General features: G+C 35.5%; 1 long non-coding RNA gene across 1 annotated transcript; it reads left to right on the top strand.

Annotated features, from left to right (window-relative positions):
* The first annotated feature begins 236 nt into the window (after positions 1–236).
* LOC117099361 lies at positions 237–14,858 on the top strand. The gene is made up of 3 exons (XR_004443781.1): positions 237–246; positions 3,334–3,335; positions 14,606–14,858. It is a non-coding gene; the product is annotated as an uncharacterized LOC117099361 (long non-coding RNA).
* The last annotated feature ends 3,950 nt before the right edge of the window (positions 14,859–18,808 follow it).

Genomic DNA, 18,808 nt, shown 5'->3' with positions numbered 1-18,808 from the left:
AGACAAGAAGCAATTTAGGATCTTGTAGGAGAGAACATGATACAAAGTGAGCTACAAATTCCAAACCACACTGAGACGTAGCCTTCATGTTTAGCATATAAAAACTGAAATAAAACTATGACTAATCAATGGCAAAATTCTTATTAATAGCCACAAAGATATTGATTTAATCAAGAAAAAGAAAAGCAGAACACTTGTAATAAAGGCATCAATATTTGCACATGCATCTGTGCTTTACACAGAGTAGTTGCTTAAAAATGCTTATAAATATATGTTCCACTAAGAGTTTCTAAAATTTAAGGACCAAAGTAACAATAGAGTTATTGATTGATTGTTTTTGCTATTTCTTTTCATCCAAGTTAAATTTTTGCGTTTTCTTTCTTTTTTTTTTTATCTTTGTTCTTTTATTTATTTATTTATTTATTTATTTATTATTATACTTTAAGTTCTAGGGTACATGTGCATAACGTGCAGGTTTGTTACATATGTATACGTGTGCCATGTTGGTGTGCTGCACCCATGAACTCGTCAGCACTCATCAACTCGTCATTTACATCAGGTATAACTCCCAATGCAATCCCTCCCCCCTCCCCATGTTAGGCCCCAGTGTGTGATGTTCCCCTTCCAGAGTCCAAGTGATCTCATTGTTCAGTTCCCACCTATGAGTGAGAACATGCGGTGTTTGGTTTTCTCTTCTTGTGATAGTTTGCTAAGAATGATGGTTTCCAGCTGCATCCATGTCCCTACAAAGGACACAAACTCATCCTTTTTTATGGCTGCATAGTATTCCATGGTGTATATGTGCCACATTTTCTTAATCCAGTCTGTCATTGATGGACATTTGGGTTGATTCCAAGTCTTTGCTATTGTGAAGAGTGCCGCAGTAAACATACGTGTCCATGTGTCTTCATAGCAGCATGATTTATAATCCTTTGGGTATATACCCAATAATGGGATGGCTGGGTCATATGGTACATCTGGTTCTAGATCCTTGAGGAATCACCATACTGTTTTCCATAATGGTTGAACTAGTTTACAATCCGACCAACAGTGTAAAAGTGTTCCTATTTCTCCACATCCTCTCCAACACCTGTTGTTTCCTGACTTTTTAATGATTGCCATTCTAACTGGTGTGAGATGGTATCTCATTGTGGTTTTGATTTGCATTTCTCTGATGGCCAGTGATGATGAGCATTTTTTCATGTGTCTGTTGGCTGTATGCATGTCTTCTTTTGAGAAATGTCTGTTCATATCCTTTGCCCACTTTTTGATGGGGTTGTTTGTTTTTTTCTTGTAAATTTGTTTGAGTTCTTTGTAGGTTCTGGATATTAGCCGTTTGTCAGATGACTAGATTGCAAAAATGTTCTCCCATTCTGTAGGTTGCCTATTCACTCTGATGGTAGTTTCTTTTGCTGTGCAGAAGCTCTTTAGTTTAATTAGATCCCATTTGTCAATTTTGGCTTTTGCTACCGTTGCTGTTGGTGTTTTAGACATGAAGTCCTCACCCATGCCTATGTCCTGAATGGTACTACCTAGGTTTTCTTCTAGGGTTTTTATGGTATTAGGTCTAACATTTAAGTCTCTAATCCATCTTAAATTAATTTTCGTATAAGGAGTAAGGAAAGGGTCCAATTTCAGCTTTCTACTTATGGCTAGCCAATTTTCCCAGCACCATTTATTAAATAGGGAATCCTTTCCTCATTTCTTGTTTCTCTCAGGTTTGTCAAAGATCAGATGGCTGTAGATGTGTGGTATTATTTCTGAGGGCTCTGTTCTGTTCCATTGGTCTATATCTCTGTTTTGGTACCAGTACCATGCTGTTTTGGTTACTGTAGCCTTGTAGTATAGTTTGAAGTCAGGTAGCGTGATGCCTCCAGCTTTGTTCTTTTGACTTAGGATTGTCTTGGCAATGCAGGCTCTTTTTTGGTTCCATATGAACTTGAAAGCCGTTTTTTCCAATTCTGTGAAGAAAGTCATTGGTAGCTTGATGGGGATGGCATTGAATCTATAAATCACCTTGGGCAGTATGGCCATTTTCACGATATTGATTCTTCCTATCCATGAGCATGGTATGTTCTTCCATTTGTTTGTGTCCTCTTTGATTTCACTGAGCAGTGGTTTGTAGTTCTCCTTGAAGAGGTCCTTTACCTCCCTTGTAAGTTGGATTCCTACGTATTTTATTCTCTTTGAGGCAATAGTGAATGGAAGTTCATTCCTGATTTGGCTCTCTGTTTGTCTGTTACTGGTATATAAGAATGCTTGTGATTTTTGCACATTAATTTTGTATCCTGAGACTTTGCTGAAGTTGCTTATCAGCTTAAGGAGATTTGGGGCTGAGACAATGGGGTTTTCGAAATAAACAATCATGTCATCTGCAAACAGGGACAATTTGACTTCTTCTTTTCCTAACTGAATACCCTTGATTTCTTTCTCTTGCCTGATTGCCCTAGCCAGAACTTCCAACACTATGTTGAATAGGAGTGGTGAGACAGGGCATCCCTGTCTTGTGCCAGTTTTCAAAGGGAATTTTTCCAGTTTTTGCCCATTCAGTATGATGTTGGCTGTGGGTTTGTCATAAATAGCTCTTATTATTTTGAGGTACGTTCCATCAATACCGAATTTCTTGAGTGTTTTTAACATGAAGCGCTGTTGAATTTTGTCCAAGGCCTTTTCTGCATCTTTTGAGATAATCATGTGGTTCTTGTCTTTGGTTCTGTTTATATGCTGGATTACGTTTATTGATTTGCGAATGTTGAACCAGCCTTGCATCCCAGGGATGAAGCCCACTTGATCATGGTGGATAAGCTTTTGGATGTGCTGCTGAATCCGGTCTGCCAGTATTTTATTGAGGATTTTGCATGGATGTTCATCAGGGATATTGGTCTAAAATTCTCTTTTGTTGTGTCTCTGCCAGGCTTTGGTATCAGGATGATGTTGGCCTCATAAAATGAGTTAGTCTTTTTCTATTGATTGGAATAGTTTCCGAAGGAATGGTACCAGCTCCTCCTTGTACCTCTGGTAGAATTCAGCTGTGAATCCATCTGGTCCTGGACTTCTTTTGGTTGGTAGGCTATTAGTTATTGCCTCAATTTCAGAGCCTGCTATTGGTCTATTCAGGGATTCAACTTCTTCCTGGTTTAGTCTTGGAAGAGTGTAAGTGTCCAGGAAATTATCCATTTCTTCTAGATTTTCTAGTTTATTTGCATAGAGGTGTTTATAGTATTCTCTGATGGTAGTTTGTATTTCTGTGGGGTCGGTGGTGATATCCCCTTTATCATTTTTTATTGCGTCTATTTGATTCTTCTCTCTTTTCTTCTTTATTAGTCTTGCTAGCGGTCTGTCAATTTTGTTGATCTTTTCAAAAAACCAACTCCTGGATTCATTGATTTTTTGGAGGGTTTTTTGTGTCTCTATCTCCTTCACTTCTGCTCTGATCTTAGTTATTTCTTGCCTTCTGCCAGCTTTTGAATGTGTTTGCTCTTGCTTCTCTAGTTCTTTTCATTGTGATGTTAGAGTGTCAATTTTAGATCTTTCCAGTTTTCTCTTGTGGGCATTTAGTGCTATAAATTTCCCTCTACACACTGCTTTAAATGTGTCCCAGAGATTCTGGTATGTTGTATGTTTGTTCTCATTGGTTTCAAAGAACATCTTTATTTCTGCCTTCATTTCATTATGTACCCAGTAGTCATTCAGGAGCAGGTTGTTCAGTTTCCATGTAGTTGAGTGGTTTTGATTGAGTTTCTTAGTCCTGAGTTCTAGTTTGATTGCACTGTGGTGTGAGAGACAGTTTGTTATAATTTCTGTTCTTTTACATTTGCTGAGGAGTGCTTTACTTCCAATTATGTGGTCAATTTTGGCATAAGTGTGATGTGGTGCTGAGAAGAACGTATATTCTGTTGATTTGGGGTGGAGAGTTCTATAGATGTCTATTAGGTCTGCTTGCTGCAGAGATGAGTTCAATTCCTGGATATCCTTGTTAACTTTCTGTCTCATTGATCTGTCTAATGTTGACAGTGGAGTGTTGAAGTCCCCCATTATTATTGTATGGGAGTCTAAGTCTGTTTGTAAGTCTCTAGGGACTTGCTTTATGAATCTGGGTGCTCCTGTATTGGGTGCATATATATTTAGGAGAGTTAGCTCTTCCTGTTGAATTGATCCCTTTACCATTATGTAATGGCCTTCTTTGTCTCTTTTGATCTTCGATGGTTTAAAGTCTGTTTTATCAGAGACTAGGATTGCAACCCCTGCTTTTTTTTGTTCTCCATTTGCTTGGTAGATCTTCCTCCATCTCTTTATTTTGAGCCTATGTATGTCTCTGCCTGTGAGATAGGTCTCCTGAATACAGCAGACTGATGGGTCTTGACTCTTTATCCAGTTTGCCAGTCTGTGTCTTTTAATTGGAGCATTTAGTCCATTTACATTTAAGGTTAATATTGTTTTGTGTGAACTTGATCCTGCCATTATGATATTAACTGGTTATTTTGCTCTTTAGTTGATGCAGTTTCTTCCTAGCCTCGATGGTCTTTACATTTTGGCATGTCTTTGCAATGGCTGGTACCGGTTGTTCCTTTCCATGTTTAGTGCTTCCTTCAGGATCTCTTGTAAGGCAGGCCTGGTGGTGACAAAATCTCTAAGCATTTGCTTATCTGTAAAGGATTTTATTTCTCCTTCACTTATGAAACTTAGTTTGGCTGGATATGAAATGCGGGGTTTACAGTTCTCTTCTTTAAGAATGTTGAATATTGGTCCCCACTCTCTTCTGGCTTGTAGAGTTTCTGCCGAGAGATCTGCTGGTAGTCTGATGGGCTTCCCTTTGTGGGTAACCCGACCTTTTCTCTGGCTGCCCTTAAGATTTTTTCCTTCATTTCAACTTTGGTGAATCTGGCAATTATGTGTCTTGGAGTTGCTCTTCTCGAGGAGTATCTTGTGGCTTTCTCTGTATTTCCTGAATTTGAATGTTGACCTGCCCTACTAGGTTGGGGAAGTTCTCCTGGATGATATCCTGAAGAGTGTTTTCCAACTTGGTTCCATTTTCCCCCTCACTTTCAGGCACCCCAATCAGACGTAGATTGGTCTTTTTACATAATCCCATACTTCTTGCAGGCTTTGTTCATTTCTTTTTCTTCTTTTTTCTTTTGGTTTCTCTTCTCGCTTCATTTCATTCATTTGATCCTCAATCGCTGATAGTCTTTCTTCCAGTTGATCGAGTCGCTTACTGAAGCTTGTGCATTTGTCACGTATTTCTCGTGTCATGGTTTTCATCTCTGTCATTTTGTTTATGACCTTCTCTGCATTAATTATTCTAGCTATCAATCCTTCCACTCTTTTTTCAAGATTTTTAGTTTCTTTGCGCTGGGTACGTAATTCCTCCTTTAGCTCTGAGAAGTTTGATGGACTGAAGCCTTCTTCTCTCATCTCGTCAAAGTCATTCTCTGTCCAGCTTTGATCTGTTGCTGGCGAGCTGCGCTCCTTTGCAGGGGGAGATGCACTCTCATTTTTTGAATTTCCAGCTTTTCTGCCCTGCTTTTTCCCCATCTTTGTGGTTTTATCTACCTCTGGTCTTTGATGATGGTGACGTACTGATGGGGTTTTGGTATAGGTGTCCTTCCTGTTTGATAGTTTTCCTTCTAACAGTCAGGACCCTCATCTGTAGGTCTGTTGGAGATTGCTTTGATGGCATATATTTCTGTCCAATATGGAAAACCCATTTTTATCCTGGACCCCAACTAAAATTCTTTCTATCCAAAAGTATTTTCAATTTTCCTAACTTCAGTTTTTTAGATGATGCTGAAGACATTCAGAAATCAGCATATAATGTAATCAGAAAGCAAAAAGGTTGTAAGACTCAGAATTACAATCAATCAATCAAAAAAATCCATTCCTTGAGTAATATGCAAAGCAGGCATCCAGGACTTTCTAGAGAGAATTGGAAGGAAAAGATCTGTGCAGATTTACTGAGACAATTTTAAAGTGGATTTTGAACAATCATTTAAGCAAATACAACAATAAAACCTGCACCTACAAGCGAACATCCACAAACTAACCAACTATATAAACAGCACAGGGCACCCAAAATAGGACGAACACAGATTAGACAATGCTAGAAAATAATGCCCACTATTTAACTGGAGAAGGGATTCACCAATTTTTAGGCAGAGGTTACCCCACTGAATATATTTTTTTATATGTATATCTTTGCTTGCTTAAGAAAGCTCCTTCATGAATACTGGTAATCTTTATTTTAGAATGCTGATTGAGCTATTGTCATCAGAACATTATTATCTTTGTAAGGTTCTACTTTGTAAAACCCTCTTAAGAAGTATTAGAGATAGCTATTAGACTATTTTGGCCGTTGTTACAGGTTACAGGATGTTTAACATAGGGTAAGCATCCTCATCCATGAAGAAAGTTGCTTTAACAAAACAAAATAGATGAGCCTTCAATGCTCTTTGCATACATGACATCGCTCAGAGACTCCGTGAAGCCCTACAGTCACAATGTTTTTCTTTCATATTTACTGGAGAGGTATTGTGCCTTGCACACACTTTATTGGCCAGTAAGCTGCAGGATTAAAAAAAATTACAACTCCTGCCAAGCTGCTGCAAACACAGGGCACTGTAGTTTAAGGGATCTCTTGAGGACATACAAATCATTGCACTTAATGGGCTGACTATACAAACAGTCACCGAATGGTGTTTATTTCTGGATCCAAGGCCATAAAATTTGTCAGTGGTCCTCCATGCAGGAATAGCCTGCGAGGACATTTCATTTTGCAGTCTAACTCCCTCTATTTCCAGGGCTTCATATAAAAATGAGCCTAGAAGTTTGTAAATGGCGGGAAGCAGCCTGAGTCTAACATTCAACAACGATTTTATTTTCTGCATTTACATTTTTGAGGAATAGCACAGCGCTGTGGTATGTTTATTATATTATAATCAGACACAAAAGAGAAGAGGACAAAGCAGCAGAGGGGAAGAGAAGTGGAAAAAGAAAAAAAAAATATGTGAACTAAAGTTAGCAAATATATTAACATTTAGCAAATTGGTGAAGCAACTGGTATCATTCAACTGAGCATAAAACCAGACCACTTATCTGATTTGGCTCTCAATGAACATTTTCTTACTGAGATTTCAAAAGCAGTTTTATAGTGCAATATGTTTTCTAAATTTTAGAAATCAAGCAGCCTAGGATTTTGCTTTCTCTCTGAAATATTGTGACTAGAGTTGGACCCACATGGATCAATTTAAGCTTGGCTTCTGGAGAATATTTTGAGGCTGCTACTATGACATATTTAAAACACGTTGTGGGTAAATTGCTCAGATAATTAAACTTTTGTGGTCAGTCTTATATATTTACTTGTTTCATGCCAGTGAGACTTAGAATCAGTGGCCACAAAACTATATAACTTCACTATCAAAAATCCTAAACTACTGTCCCTAGGTGGACAACTGATGCCTTTTAAAACCAATCAATAACAACATCATGACACCTTCATCATTTACCTCTTATCACTATCCTTCAACCCAGTTGGTCTGCTGATGACTACCTGTGTAACTTAGTTTCTCATCTATCAAATAGGCACAACAATAACTACTTCATAGAGACATGATGAAAAATTAAATGAAGTAATACAGAGCCCTGTATACTATAAAGACTTAGTAAGTGTTAGTTTCCTTTCCCACTTGTCCTTCTACATAAACATTCCCTTTCCTCTTGTTTGGATTATTTATTGCTGTAATGTAGTTTCTTGTTTGAATAGAGGACACATCAGTACTAACCAGAAGGGAGCAAAGCAAACAGACTTGACAAGTATTGTGACAACATAATCAGGATTTGGTAACTATTGAACTATTGAACATGGTGAGTGAATGAGAGAGAATCAAGGAAATATCAAAATTGAATTCTGTTATCAAATTACATCTGTTCAAATCCCAGCTCTGTTACTTAATAGCTGTGTAAACTTGGAAAAATATTTAGCACCTCCATGTTTTGGTCTTACATTAAATAATATGAATACCTGACTTGTCAGGTTTGTAAGAAGATTAAATGAGCTAATGCAGAAAATGCACCGAGCCTATGAGGAGCAAGTCTGAAGTTAGTACTCTCAGTTTCTGACTTCAGTGATTCAGAGGAAGGCAGTTCCTTTCAGCAAGGCAGGAAATATAAAATAAAAAACAAGGTTTCAGGATGACCATGGTTATCTCACTTTCTGACATATGAAGTTGAAAGTATCTATAGAAATCCAGGTGGAAGAACTTTAGTAATAATGTATGTTTGCTGTTGTTTTGTGGATATACCACTTCTGGAATATTGTAATGATAGTTTATAAGCCAAGAATATGTTAGATGGCAGAATGAGAAATCCAGTTCATAAATGGTTTAAAAAATAGATTATTTTTATTTTGTTTTTACATAACAAACTACTTGGAAGTAGTTAAATGCTGTTTTACGGCCCAAGGATGTCAGGGTCAAAGTCTCTGCAATTCTTTTGATCTTTCTCTCAAGGCAACAAGATGGTTATCACAGTAGCTTCCTCCATTACATCAGTATTTGAGATAGAGATAAGGCACCTATCCTTTTTTCCTTAGGAAAGAACATGCTTTCCCAGACGCCTCTGGGAGACTTCTGCTTATTTATTTATTTTTTAAACCAGACCTGTATGATATGGCCAATCTAAACCACAAGGTTGATGGTGAAGATTTAATTAGGCATATTTGCAACCTTGAGAAAGCTCAAGATTTTCTTAGTGAGGAAGCAGGGATCCAGATATTGGATACAGGGTTTGCCATAGACAGAATGTATAGTCGTCTTTATGTAATGATGTAAAGGGATTTTGCTACTGGGAGACTTAGGAGTGACTAGATGATCTCTGAAGTAATTCTTCAGTTATTGGATTCTACGATTTAATCTAGCTAATCTTCAAGAGCATCATTTTGTAGTTAATTCAACGTTGTCATTTGGGCAATAACATTTTATTCGCAAACAAATCAGCAAAATAATAAATAGAAAGTAATTGCATTTCAGACATCTAGTTAAATGTTATAAGATGACTTAGCACACATGTAAGCACTTATTAACATCAGACTTTATTCTAATTTTTCTCCCCCTTACCTTTACCTCTCTTCACCCTCAAATAACATAAGTACCTACGTCGTGACATGTAGTTTTTTGGTTCATTTACTTGCAAATTATTCAAAGGCATTAATGCATTATGATTCATTTTCTATGTGAATTGCAAGTATAGGTACTTCACAATACTATTTTCCTCCAGTATAAGAGCCATGTGTTAGGATATTTTTTGTTAAGATGTCAGATCATTCTGTAATATGTACTATTATCGCTTATTATATTGTACCATATAATTTATGTATTACAGAAATAATTATTACAAATTGAATTTGTATTAACTCAGTAGATTGCTATGCACAATAGTTAGAAACTAAGAGCTTTAACTTTTTATTGTCTTTTAAAATAATAATTAATATTTATCATTTAGTAAAAATTACAAACACTGCTCAAAATTCTTTATACTGTATTTCTTGCCTCATTCATTATGCTTCTGAATGAAAGCTTTTTAAATAAAAAAGAAACCTTTCAGAATAAATCCTTTTAAAAATGAATAGAAAATAAATAGTTGAAGTCTAGCTGAGAACTTCCTCAGATGAATAATTTCTCCAAACCTTTGTTTGACAAAGAATCAACATGTAGAATAAATTAATAATAATGTGAATTTAAACAATGTATTTGGATCATATTTTATTGTTACATACTGGCTGGAAACATTTGCCATGTAGGTAACAAGTACATTCCTGGTGATAGCTATAATTTTATCTGAAGCAAACCTGATAATGCAATAAAGAAACTGCTTATCTAATGCAGTGTAATGATTTTTCAGTTTCCCCATTTTTAATTGAGTGATCATCCTTACACACACGGGGAAAAGATAGTACGTTCTTTCTCCTACATAGTTTATGCCAGTGGAGATCTTGAAAAACAATAGAAGAGAGGCAAGCCTAAGAGGGAAATCAATAGGAAGGCTTGAAGGAGAAAAACTGGAGGATGGACTTCTGTTTTTCCAGAAGAACTGGAGGAGAAAACTGGTATCATTGTGAGTGGGTAATGAAGCATGAAAATTTTACTTGCCAAACTCCTTAGGGATCTCTTGGGAGAAATATGGTTTGGTAAAAATTATAGGTACATAATCAATGAGAAATGAAGACCAACATATTGTCACTTTGATCTAATTGGTTGAAATGTAGAGTGTTTCTACTTTACAATAAATTTTTGGTTGGAAAGAATATTATCAGACTAGACTTAACATGTATGAGGGCATTTGAGTAAGAATGAGACCACAAATCCTGAACAAAAGCATAAAGTCAATGATATCTAAAATCAAACCAGCATGCTTCAATGCTTAGATAGTGATCATTTCCATCTTTTCCAAGGAAGCACATACAAAGTAATTATATTGAAAAATAATAATACTTAAAAGATTAATTAATTCTTTGAAGTTTATATGACTGAAATTTTTATGTTTTACATTTTCTTTTTTTGTTTCTTTCTTTTTAATTAGGTAGGTCATCCATACTTGCAACTCACATGTTGAAATATCCTATGAGAAGAGGGGAAATCTTTAGGAAAGTTTTGTGAGCAGACAGGTAGGGTCTTCAGGGATTATAGGCATTCAACCGGACTGAACAATCTGACTGTTTTACAGCTTCCTATCTTACAGTAGTTTTTTTTTTTTTTTTCAAGCCCTATGTGGTATATGGCCACCTACTTGGCTGAAACCAGCTCCTGACAGATCTTAGCAACTTACAGATGAACCCCAGTTAACTTTTCTCATTACCATGCTAAAGTATCCACCCTGGGGGGACCTATAGCTTCATTATAATAACACTCACTATGCGCTGACATGATGACCCTGTGTCTGCATCTCTAGGACCCCCCGACTACATGCCATGATGCACCTGCTACCCTTTCCATTGCCCGGTAAAACCCTCCTGTTGCTTTCCCTTTGGGAGCACCGCGTTGGAGAATAGTGCCAGGGCTTTCCTTACTTGTAACAAGTAATAAAACTCCTATTGATCAAAACTAGCATTCTCGTGGAGAGTCTTTTGTTGCTCACAGGCAAATGAACCCTGTTCTTTTTTGAGTAAGAGTTTTAAGCTTAAAAATAAAAAGGAGAATATTTAGAATCCTCTTGATCTTTATTATTTGGGACAATGATTCTGAAACTTTAGTCTTTATAATAATGACTCAGAGATTTAATAAAAATACAGATTTACAGTTCATGACCCCAGCGTTCTTAGTTTATTGTTTGATAATCAACACTTTTTAAAAAGACTCTTTGGTGATATTTGGGTGATGAAGTGTTCTTTGGATAGGAATTTGAGAAATATTAGTGTAGGAAAATGGGTCTCCAAATGTTTCTGATTGTGGACACAATAGTAAAAAAAAAAAAAGTGAACATCTAACATAAAATAAGTGTCTTTTCAAAAATAATGTGCATGTACTTCTGTCAATAAACATAGATTTTAATTATTTTAGATAAAAATGTAAATTGAAGTTCAAATGTATATTTAATATACTACTTTTGAATATTTCCTAAGGTCCCCACTGTGAAGACACTGGTTCTTGAGAATACATCCTTGACTTGATTGAAGAATATCTATTATAAAAAACAACTGTAGCGCACACCATACTTCTAGAGCAATCACAGACACATTCTCATTTAAATTGGAAACAAGACAAGAATTGATATTATCTACTATTATACTACAGATTCTAGTGGGTATACACAGAAAAAAATGTGTATGATATTATTTACATATTATTAGATTGTCTTCCTATGAAACCAAGATAATTTAGAAGCAAATTATTAGACTCAACAATTCAAGAGTACCATTTTACTCAATTTTGATGTGTAAAAAACAATTGCAGCCCTCTACCAGTGAGAATATGCATTTGTAAAGAAATAGTCGTAACAGTTGCAACACAAATTTTAACAAGTAACATACCTACGAAAAAATCAACCAAAATATATCCTAGACTTTCATGGAGAAAATTAGAAAATTTTATTTAAAGTATTAAATATACCACACAGCTGAGAGACACATGACATCATGAATAGGAAACCTGAATATTATAAAGTTTTCAGTTCTCCTCAAATTGAAATTGCATATGGAACATAATTCCAATCAAAATACTCTCTTTAAAATTTTATTTCATGTTTTGTTCAATTAACATCTCTATTACAGAGTTTATATGGATAAACAATGAGAAAAAAACATAGCTGGCACTTTGGGAGGCCGAGGCGGGCAGGTCACGAGGTCAGAAGATCGAGACCATCCTGGCGAACACTGTGGAACCCTGTCTCTACTAAAAATACAAAAAAAATTAGCTGGGCGTGGTGACAGGCGCCTGTAGTTCCAGCTACTTGGGAGTCTAAGGCAGGAGAATGGCATGAACCTGGGGGGGTGGAGTCTTATATACACAATACTGACAAATTTAAGTTACATGATAATGCACATCATAAGACTTTACCTATATAAATATTAAAAGTATGCCCAATAATACAATCTACTGTGTATAGATATATACATATGTAATGAAAATGTAAAGATTTTTTGGAAAGATAAACATCAAATGCAGGGTAGTCTTTGACTCTGGAGGGTAGAAAAGACAGTTGAGGTGGGGAGCATTAACTTCATCTTAATGTTTATTCTTGACAGTGAACACATGGGTGCTTTTAACATTATATTTTACATATTTTGATGTGACTGAAATATTCCATATGAAAGATATCCATATTGAAAAACTAAACAGAAAACATAAATTAAATGGAAAATGAATCAACACATAAAAATAGCCACAGTATGAAATGAAAGAAGAACAATCTGAATAAAACTAGACAAAGATGAATGAGGGTAGAGAATAAAATATATTGGAATCTATTTCAAAGTCCATTCACAGAAACAATTCAGTGTTATTAGAAATGTAGACAACAAACAAAAAACAGTGACAAGAATCAGAGTGCTTCACCAAGAGAAAAGGGGTGGGGGGAATGTTGGCAAAATATATCCAAAATATGATGCACTTCCTGGACTGTAAATCAAAGCTATTCAATTTGACTGGTCATTTACCTCGAATTATTGCTTTATGGGGAAAGATGTTAATATACTTGTACTTTACAGTTACATTTGGCAATTTCCTTCTTCCCTTTCCTGAAGTCTCAAGTAACCATGAATTCTCTGATTTTTGCATTGAAAATCCCACTTCCTGAGAAATCCCTCAGGCCCAGCCTAAGTGGGATGGTTGGTTACTTTAGTAGATGGACTTGGACAGCACAGTAGTTTTTACAAAATTCGAACTGCTATTCCTGGAATAACTTCCTATTATCTTCAGATATACAAATTTCTGCATCTTTCAGCAATACCCAATATTAATGATGTTAATTATGTATTAATTCACCTCTAATAACTTGTGTGATGAGTCTAGAGAGACCCCCCCCCGCTGACAAGTCCAATAATTGTATTCCTAAGTTTGCGGTAACATGCTTCTTATTCTTTCAGCCTTACTTTCTTATGAGCATTTTATCTTTAAATTGGACTGCATCTTGCATCTTTCAAAAATGAGCTTTGATGATGCTTTCTCCCAACTGTAGAAATAACTTCCTACCTATGATGAAAAAAAGTAAGGTTCAGGTATTGGTATTGTATAAAAGTAGTCCTGGTAATTCTAATGGGCCAGGGATAAGAACTGCAACCTTAGAGGATGAAGGAATGGTTTTAATAGATGATCATATCTTAAGAATTTCTTTAGTTTTATTCATGTTTATTAGGTGAAAGTAACTTTCTTATTCCAAAAAATGTGTTTAGATATTGGTTTGGAGATAATAAATACTGTGTGTGTTGGTTTGGGAATAATAATATGTATTTATATATACATGGGTCTTCATTGACATTAGAATGTTCTATAAATTATTTAAGTATTAAATCTAAGAATTTTATATTTGATTTCTAGAATTAGAATTTTGTAGTGTTGGATTATATTAATGATTAACTGACAATGTTATTTGATTATAAACCTCATGGGCCATTCTAAAGCAAAAACAGTTTTTGATTAATGTATATTTAATGTTTCTTTTACCGGAATTATGTCACAGAGAAAATACATAAGAATTTATTATTTTCATTTAACAAAATCAATGAGATACAGAAACCTTATCCCTTATTCTTTCTTGTATATTCTATAGTACCCAATAAAACTAGCTATGCTAAATGATTAATTCCTAAATTTAAAATGGAATGTCTGCTACAAAACTAAATCATGGCCAGTAAGACTGCATGGCATAAATCCTTCACAGGGCACTATAACCTTTATCGTTTTTGAAATGTGCCCCATCAAAGAGCCCTCGGGCAAATGTACAGGGGACCCAGATGACATTTACACAGCCATTGTGTCAGATTAGACTTTGTGATCCTCCCACATCATTAGTCAAAGCCTGAATGGAGCAGATGCATGACAGATTGCCCAATGCCTGACGCATAGCAAGTAAATAGAGAAACAATGGGGTTTTATTCAGACTTGAGTCCCATGTCCAGAGGGTCCCCTGACAGGAGGCAATCTTCAAGTTCAAGCCCTTCAGGCCAAAAGGTACAGGACATGAATTCAGTACCAGTTCTTTTCAGTAGCACATAATTAACCATTAACAGCAGTAGAAGAAAAACAGTAGATTTTCTTCTACTACTGAGGGCTAAATAGCAGGCTGCAAATATTTTGCAGCTGGCATATTCCTGGGTAACTGAAAGAGTCTAGTGAGGTTTGTTTGTCTGATTACTGATTGATTTCCTTATGGTGAAAGAAATTACGTTGCCCCCAGTCTTAAGCAGCCGAACTTTATTTACTTATATTACAAAAAAAAAAAAAAAAAAACATACAGTGTTTGATGTTGTCAGTATATCATCCTAAAAGAGTAATACACACTAGTGTAGAAGGAGGTAAATTGAAAATATTTTAGTTGCTTTTGGATAAAAGATGGTCAACATTGTAAGAGAAATGTGTCTACTTTTTTGGTGGGATTTGGCTTTTCCATCTGTGTTTAAAAATCATTCATGAATTGCAATGACTAAGAGAGAAAGTATTATAGAGAGAACCCAGGTGCAGTGACTAGAATCCCAAGAAGAATCAGCAGGTCTGAATTCTGGCCCTAAAGGCAGAGCGAAATAAATTATTCAGAACTGGGGAAACCCCTTAATTTTCTATGTCTTATTTTCCATGTATACAGAATGACTATGTCATTTTTTCATACAAACCAGGGTAGGTTTGAAAATAAACAAGGCTGCTAATAACAGTCATATCAGGGTAACAGGTCTAAACCTGGACTACACTACACAAACCAGAGTTTGTGGTCATTTTGTGCTGTGGTTTGAATGTGCAGGAATACCTCAGAGATATTTTGGTTCCAGACTACAGCAGTAAGGCAAATATTGCAACAAAGTGAGTTAAAATATTTTTTTGATCTCCCAGTGCAATGTAAAAAAGTTGTGTTTACATTGTATTGTAGTATATTGTGGGCAACAGCATTATGTCAAAGTACATGCCTTAATTTAAAAATACTTTATTCTTAAAGAATACTGATACAGACATGAAATGAGCACGTGTTATTGGAAAAATGGTGGTGATAGACTTGCTCAACACAGGGTTGCCACAAAACTTTAATTTGTGTAAAATACAATATCTGCAAAGTACAACCAAGCAAAGCACAACAAAGAAAAGCACAATAAAGAAGACATGCTTGTGTGTATACCTTAACAATTCATAAGTTGAAACCTAATCACCAAGGTGATAGTATTGGAAGGTGGTGCCTCTGAGATGTGATTAGGTCATGAGAGTCCTGCCATAGTGAATAGGATTAATGCCCTTATAAAAGGGACTTCAGAGTGCTACCCCCTCCTCTTTTGCCCTTTCATCTTTTCTGCCATGTGAGGGCATAGCAGTCACCCCATTTGATCTTTTCATTGTTTCCTCCAGGTAGGATGCAGCAGGAAGGCCCTTATCAGACACTGAATGTTAGCACCTTGATCTTGGAACTCCCAGCCTCCAGAACTGGCAGAAATAAATGTCTTAGCTTTATAAATTATGCAGCCTAAGACATTTTGTTAGAGCAGCAGGAATAGATTAAGACATTTTATCTATAAAATAAAATTTCACATTAAATGATCTCCGATATTTAGCTTTAAATGGCTATGATTTTAAGTCCACCTCTCTTTAATAATATATAGTGTTAGAAGGGATGGAATTTAAGAGTAAAAAAGGGACAATGAGTTGAGTATCCAAAAGTCAAGCCAGAAAATGAGATTTCCTTTTGCATCCTTATGCCTTCCAACTGCCTACCGTTAGGAAGGAGAGAGGATAGATTTCTTATCAGCCTCTTAAAAAATACTGTATTATTTCATAAATAATCATTTTAGTCATAAGATTTTCACAATTTATTGAAACTCTGCTGAATTTTCTGATAATCAACTTAGGGGCGGTAAAGTTGTTTTTTAAGTCTCCATTTTCCCCTTAGGTATTGCACTTTGAAAACAATATCTTCATAATTTCCCTCCCTCCACTCCACACACACACACACACACAGACACACACACACACACACGATCTAGGAGTGAAAAAAGTAAGTAGAAAAGTACTGTAATTTCTGAGATGGCAGTTCCCAAGACAAGTTGAAGATAAAGGGGAAGTTTAGGAAAAGTCAGAAAGATTTAAAATATTTAACTTAAATCAAGTGAGTAGGAGGGAAGTAAATTCAAGAGCCTAGAATATTTATGTTTTAGTTCTAGGTATTTCTATTTCCCAACAGAGAGGTTGGCATTGGAATAGCCTCCCAAAAAGTGCACTTCAAGGCTCTGAAGGAATTAAATTTGGATAGAAAACTTTATCCTACATCAAGGCTTAATGGAAAAATATGTAACCCTGAAGAAAACATCTTTATCATAAGTAAACAAATCACATTAATTATTCTTCATATACTTGAATTCTGTTTTACAACTTACATGGCACATTCACATACATTATCTTACTAATAGCCTCAACAACTCTATTAATACTAATAATTATTATCCCTTTTATATTCAAGAAAGCTGAAATATGGGGAGGTTAAGTGACTTGTCCAAACACATATAATGAATAAATAAAAACTTAATATTTAATCTCAAATCTTCCTAGAATTAAAAAATGGAATTTCTGGAGACGTTGGGGAACGTATTTCTCAAGAATATAAGAATACTCCTGTGTGTAAATGTAGGGTAACAGAAAAGATGACTCCAGGAAATTACTGGAGAAACTTAAAGCATTGCATTTTAAGATCACAACTTTCCCCCTAGGCCAAATAGCTTATTCAGGAATAAAGAACTCAGGTCTTCCAAACTTGTGATTACTATAGCAAAAGATTGCAAAATACTCTGCTCATGTGTAGGAACATGGTTCCTTTCCTCTCTTCTCAGTTCTGGTGCAACCAAACCTTCCTGACCTTTTTAATCTGTGTAATTAGCACAATTTCTAATGAGGATTTGGTTTGTTGAGAGGCCTCACTACAGTCCAACTGCTGTCTCCTACAAGAAGTGAAAACATTTGCAAAGAGGTGCAAGTAAGATAAAATAGAACTACAAAGTCATTTAGCTTCTACATTCAACAGATACATAGCAGAGTTATGATTTTTCTTTTAAAATAATATGGCAAAACCTTATTTAAGAAAAATGTTCAGATTATACATTTTTTAATTTCTTTAAGCTATTTTTATGATTCAATTCTTAGAAGAAATGCTCCTAAATATAGTTTATACAATTTTCTGCAATAGAAAGTAGAATATCTAGAAAATAACTGCAGTTTTTTTCTTTGATGACTATAGATATTATTGTGCCTTAGGGTCACCTTTTATAACTTTTTTTTTTTTATTTCATAATACCCTTGATGTAGATATTTTAAATAACTGGCCTCAGGACAGCCTGGAAGTTTATTTTAGAAAAGAAAGCTCAAATATTAGCTTCTTAACTGATTGTATTTCCTTTACTTAAAAAAAAAAATCCAATAATTCCAGATTCTGATTTATTTGATCTTATTGGGTCTTGTCATTATGAATAATCTGATTCTGAAATCACTTCTGTTAAAGACAGTATATAAAGAGATCATGGATTTGAACATTCATTGCCATCACATTTACAAGTTTTATCACATCCTAACAATTTCCTATACTAGAAACATAGAATTGTTACCAGCTGACCAAGATGGCCTTAATGATTTCTTCAGTTTGAACAGACTTTAGGTGGGCTTTTTCCTGACTGGAGGCCTTGACTTGCCTTTTGTTAGAGCTTTGCTTTAGAAAACTTGTACTATAAATGTAAATTATTCTCTTAACTTTTTTTGATGTAAACCTTTTAGTCTTTTGCCAGCTGTAGAACCCAGGAATGTCATTTCAAGCACTGGGAAACATCTCTATGAAATGTAATCTCCAGGAAAGATAGCGCTAACTATCTCCCAGTCTCTGTAAGAGAGCAGGGACCTTATTTTTATGGAGACCTTGCTTCATGTTGAATGTGTATCATGGTGTATGAATAAACCCCAAGCAAGAGTTTTGTTCATCTTTTTAGCTACTTTTAATTCTACCTGCTGATAGTCTTTTTTGATAGAAGTAGGTTTAGGCTACCCTGAAAAAGGATTTACAACTTATGCAAAGCACAGTAACTAACAAATACCTGGAGCTCTCTGAACAAAGAACCTTAGGGGAATTTGGCTCTTTAGAATTGATC

Source organism: Trachypithecus francoisi, unplaced genomic scaffold (assembly GCF_009764315.1).
Source record: "Trachypithecus francoisi isolate TF-2019V2 unplaced genomic scaffold, Tfra_2.0 Lachesis_group16, whole genome shotgun sequence".
NCBI lineage: Eukaryota > Metazoa > Chordata > Mammalia > Primates > Cercopithecidae > Trachypithecus > Trachypithecus francoisi.
This window is presented reverse-complemented; position numbering and strand designations above follow the sequence as displayed.